Below are 5,626 nucleotides of genomic sequence, written 5' to 3'. Positions count from 1 at the left end.
TCTCTCTCTGTTTCTGTCTCCATCTCTCTTCTAGGTTTATATTACTTTCCCTTATGTACATTAAATCTTTTTTTTAAGCAATCGGGGTTAAGTCACTTGCTCAAGTTTACACGACCAGTTATTTCTGGGTGGGTGCTAAGTATCTGAGCCCAGATTTGATCCCCAGGTCATTCCAACACTGGAGTTGGTGCTCTTACTCGCTGAGCCACCTGGCTGCCCCATGTACATTAAATCTTGACAAAACTACTTCTTCCCCATATCTTGTGTTTCCTTTGCTTGATGGCTTGTCTTACTTTCTTCCAACTCAAAATTCCTAACTCTGAGAGTCCATATTCCACTTTACTACTTGTAGGCCATTATAGACCATAGGGTCTACTACATGGTTATTATAACCATATCCATTGTCATACCAGTAAATGAGCTTGATAAAATGGTCATTGAAGATGATATAAGCACCATAATCAAAGGTAGAAGAGTCAGTGTTGGTACTAAAGTCAGAATACAACCTGTTCCTTTCTGTAGCCCAAGGTGTTCTCAAGAATCCTTATGATGCTTAATTCCCCACCTTCTTGATATAATCATGTTTGGCAGGTTTCTCCAGGCTGCAGGTCAGATCCACAACAGATGAATTGGGAGTAGGAACATGAAAGGCCATGCCTGTAAGCTTCCAATTCATCCCAGGTATGACCTTGCAAAAAACCTTACCAGCACCAGTAGAAGCAGGGATAATGTTTTACGCAGCACCACACCCATCATGCCACAACTTACTGGAGGGGCCGTCTACTGTCTTCTGGGTAACAGTATGGCATGGATTATAGCCATGAGTCCCTCTACAATGCCAAAGTTGTCATGAATGATCTTGCCCTAGGGGGCCAAGTGCTTGATAGTACAGAAGGCATTTTTGACAATTGTAAGGGAATTATCATGTTTCTCATGGTTCATTACCATCAGGAACACTGAGATAATAGCAGGAGGGGCAGAGATGATCACCTGCTTGTTTTCACCCTTCAAATGAGTTCCAGTCTTTTCCATAGTGGTAAAGACTCCAGCAGACTCTACAACATACTCCACTCTAGCATCTCCCCATTTAATATTGGTGGGATCCTGCTCCTGGATGATGGTAATGGTTTTTCCATTGATTACCAGCTTCCCATTCTCAGCCTTGAGAGTGCTCTTGAACTTGCATTGAGTGGAACGATATTGAAACATAGAAACCATGTAGTTGAGGTTAATGGAGGGGTCATTGATGACCTCGATGTCTACTCCACCTCAAATGAATGCAACCCTGGTCATCAGGCACCCAATATGACCAAATCCATTAACTATGACCTTCACCATCTTGCTTCATGGATGTGGCTGAAGCAACAGAACCTGGAACTGAGCTTGAGAGAAAAGCCATGAATACTCTTTCTAATTGCCCTAGTAATGTGAAAATTGTTTTGTTGTTGTTGTTTTTAGGAGTTATAAATATCATTTTCCCATGTAGGAATGTAAACCGTTTAGTCTTATTGAATACCTTAAAATTTTTCTTTCCTGTTTCCTTTTTTATGATTCTTTTGAGTCTGGTGTGTGAAAGTCAAATTTTCTATTCAGCTCTGTTTTTTTAAATCAGGAATGCTTGAGATTCCTCAATTCCATTAAATAGCCAATTTTTTTCTTCAGTGAAAGATTATATTCAGTTTTGCTGGGTAGGTGCTTCTTGGTTGTAATCCTCGCTCATTTGTCCTTTGGAATATCACATTCCAAGCCCTGTAATAGTTTAATGTAGAAGATGCTTAATCATGTTCTATCTGAACTCTGGTTTCTTGTTTGAATTATTTCTTTCTAGCCACTTGTAATATTTTCTCCTTGACCCAGGGGCTCTGGAATTTGGCTATATATTCCTGGGAGTATTCATCTGGGTATCTATTTTAGAAGGTGATCAGTGCATTCTTTCAATTTCCATTTTTCCTTCTGGTTTTAGGATGTCAGGAAAGATTTCCTTGATAATTTCTTTGAAAAAATGATGTCTATGCTCTTTTTTTGAACATGGCTTTCAAGTAGACCAAGAATTCTTAAATTATCTCTCCTTGATCTATTTTCCAGGTCAGTTGTTTTTCCAATGAGATATTTCACATTTTTCTATTTTTCACATTTCATATTTTCCTCTCATTTTTTTCTTTCTTTGTATTTTGTTTTATTGCTTCATGATGTCTCATAAATTCATTAGCTTGAATTAACTTGACCAATTCCAATTTTTAAGGAATTTTTTTTCTTCAGTGAGCTTTTGTTCTGCTTTTTCATTTGGGCAATTCTACTTTTTAAGAAGTTCTTTTCTTTACTGAATTATTATATTTTTTTCCATTTAGTCAGTTCTGCTTTTCAAGGCATTATTCTCATTAGATTTTTATTCCTCTTTTACCATTTGGCCTATTTAAGGTGTTGTTTTCTTTAGAAATTTTTATGCCTACTTTACCAAGCTTTTGACTCATTTTTCATGATTTTCTTGCCTCACTTCCATTATTCTTCCCAATTTTTCCTCTATCTCTTTTACTTGATTACTAAAATCCTTTTTTGAGCTCTTCCATGACTTGAGATCAATTCCTATTTTTCTTTCAGGCTTTGAATATAGTTTTTACTTTGTTGTCTTCTTCTGTATTTGTGTTTTAATCTTTCTTGCCACCAGAATAACATTTATAGTCAGAATCGTTTTCTGCTGTTTATTTGTTAATTTTCCAGCTTACCATATTTCTTTACTTTTAACTCTGCTAAAGTGAGGTTCACTTCCAGGGTGATGGGTGCACTGTCCAAGCTTCAAGTTTTTTGTACAGCTTTGTTCAGAGGTAATTCTGGGGACTTCTAAGTTTTCAGTTCTTCCAAGGTGCTATGATATAGGGAGAGGTGTGTTTACTACTCTCCTGTACTGTGCACTGGCTTGTGAGTAAACAAAAGAATTCTTTTCCACCCTGGAATTGTGACCAGCATTCCTGTTCCCCTGTGGCTTCAAGCACTGATTGGCTAGCACTTCTCCTCATCCTAAGCCTGAGACCCAGTACTGAAACCCAGATCCAAGTATGGCCAATGTAACAGAGTCCCTGGTGCCACCAAAGGGACCCCTATGATCTCCTTCTGACCAGTTGTCTGACCCCCTTATCATCTGTGGACTGAAAGGTCAGGAATAACTGCTCCCACCACTGATTCAGTCAGTTCCTGCTTTGCTAGGGCCTGGTCTGTGTGAATTTTGGTCTGTGCTGAACTGGGCTCTACTCCCACCCTGATGCAACAGACTTTTTCCTGCTGACCTTATAAGTTGTCTTGGACTGGAAAATTGTTTCACTCTGTATTTTTGTGGGTTCTGTCACTCTAGAATTTGTTTTCTATCATTAATGGAGAGGTTTTTGGGAGAGCTCACGCAAGTCCCTGCCTTTTCTCCATCATCTTGACTCCCCTCACCAACCCTGTCACTGCCCCTGGTTCCCCCTCCATCTCCTACTGCTCAGCTCTCTGAATCTGTGGGTTCTGCCTCCTCTGGTTGTAAAGGCCTCGTCTAGGGCTCACTTTGTTCAATTTCCAGTAAAAGAGGATATATGAAGCCTAGATTTGTAGGTTCTTTTACTCAGACAAGTTCCCTTTCTATCACCAGCTCTAAATAAGCACATTTTTTACTCCTCTTAGAGATGGGATAAACCCTTTCCGTCTCATAACCATGCAGGGTAAATGTTTTCTGCTTCTTGTGAGGTGGGAGGATGATGAGCTCATAATGATTCATTTCCATCAGGGTAGTGGGTAGAGATTTCCACAATTAGAGCTTGAAAAAACTTGTTTTTCAGATTATTTTCAATCTTTACCTGGAGACAGCTGGGGATAATTAGGGCTAGTGGAAGCTTGTTTGATACACTTTTGTTATTTCAGGAGGCTTTATAATATAAAGGATGTGTTAGTACTACCTTTCCCTTGTTGATATAGTTTAATTACTATACATTGTACTCATTTCCATTTGCTTTAAGTTTGTTGAGGTGGGAAAATTAAGGTTAAAAAAGTACTGTGTCATATTGTTAATAATTATTAACAAGTATTAACTTTTCTTGGAATCCCTTACTCTCCTAGAATAATTTACACACATAGTAGATGCTTATTTTATATAAAAAATACCTTTTATATGCAAAATCAAAGTTGACAATTATGAGATATATAGGCATTAGAGCTATCATTCTATGACACAGATAAGAGACTTTCCAAGAAATTACCCCATTTTTTTCTTCAAACATGCCTCTTCCTCCATAATTTTAATATCAATTCAGACTGAACAGGTTACCAAACAAAACTGTGCTGCCCTTAGAGATTTCTTCTAATCTAAACTCTCTCCTCATCTTCCCAATTCTCCATGTTACTAACCTTTGAACATCGTTTCTGGATCTTATAGGGAAAAATTGGGACAATTGTAAAGTACATACTTTGGTGTAATTATAAGGTCTATTGTGTTCAGTTTGGCATTAGTCACTTCAATAATCAAATTTTTAACTCAAAATTTTACTCTTTCAATTATTCAAAGGCATGGGCAACAAGGTATGGAAAGCTAGTGTTGAAAGTTGGACAGATTTACAGTTTAAGTCTAATATCCTGGAATGTTTCCCTAGCAATGAAAGGCCTTTAATGAATCCTCATGCTCAAGCCAAGAGAAATTAACAGTAGCAAGCAATAAGAGCTTTTATTATACTAAAGGGCATAACACATATGAACCTTACATTAAATATTTTATCCCAGTAGACAATGCAATCTCTCATGATTTTCACTCATTCTGAAAACTCTAGGATATAATTTACAGAACTGAGACTTCGGAATTATTTTTTCAATAGGCTGGGCCAATTCAAGAACAGCTGAATAGACTTTCAAATTGATAATGGCACATAACCAGTAGTAGAGGGTCACAGCATGGAAGCAGTGGAAACAGTTACTGATGGGGAGACAATTTCCAGCTCATAGGTACACATACAAAAGGAAATTGATAGCCCCAGCTTCACTTGTATTTGATTTGACACTTTTACTGTGAACTATTAGCAGTTTTCTATCTCAGTTATTTCGAGTCTGAGTTTTTAAAATTTAAACCTTTTAGAAAATGAAATTTTAAGATTCTTCAAAGGGGAGAGAGATTACAATGACTTTGAATTTCAGAAATTATTTGAAGAGCACGGCAATTAAGTAGTATTTTAAATAATATAAAATTAGGAAGAAGCAAACAGGATGTAGTACAAATATTACTGGGACAGAAAGAAAAAGATCTACTTGTGCCAAGTATGTGAATTTGACTAAGTCACTTAATCTAGTTTAGTTTTCTCACTCGCAAAATTTGGACATTCCAGTTCTAAAATTCTGTGATTCTAAGACATTACCATAATAAAATCTTAAGATGGTAATTTGAGATAAATTTTGCATTTAATTTATTTTGCAAGGAATAGTAGTTTTATATATCTTGAGATCAAATACAAATGGCATTATGGTTAAACTCACAAACTGACAAGCAACTAACTCAAAATACAGTCGCATTTTTCCCATCCTTCGTTTCCTTCCTTCCTCCCTCCCTCCCTTCCTCCCTCCTTCCCTCCTTCCTTCCTTCCTTCCTTCCTTCCTTCCTTCCTTCCTTCCTTCC

The 5,626-nt window shown here is 37.3% G+C and overlaps 1 pseudogene; it reads right to left on the bottom strand.

Moving 5' to 3' along the window:
• Positions 1–313: 313 nt before the first annotated feature.
• Positions 314–1,338, bottom strand: LOC138163966 (glyceraldehyde-3-phosphate dehydrogenase-like; annotated as a pseudogene).
• Between the last annotated feature and the right edge of the window lie 4,288 nt (positions 1,339–5,626).

This window comes from Petaurus breviceps, unplaced genomic scaffold, assembly GCF_028583685.1.
Source record: "Petaurus breviceps papuanus isolate PSGF00001 unplaced genomic scaffold, PetGlider_PUasm1.0 189, whole genome shotgun sequence".
Taxonomy (NCBI): domain Eukaryota; kingdom Metazoa; phylum Chordata; class Mammalia; order Diprotodontia; family Petauridae; genus Petaurus; species Petaurus breviceps.
This window is presented reverse-complemented; position numbering and strand designations above follow the sequence as displayed.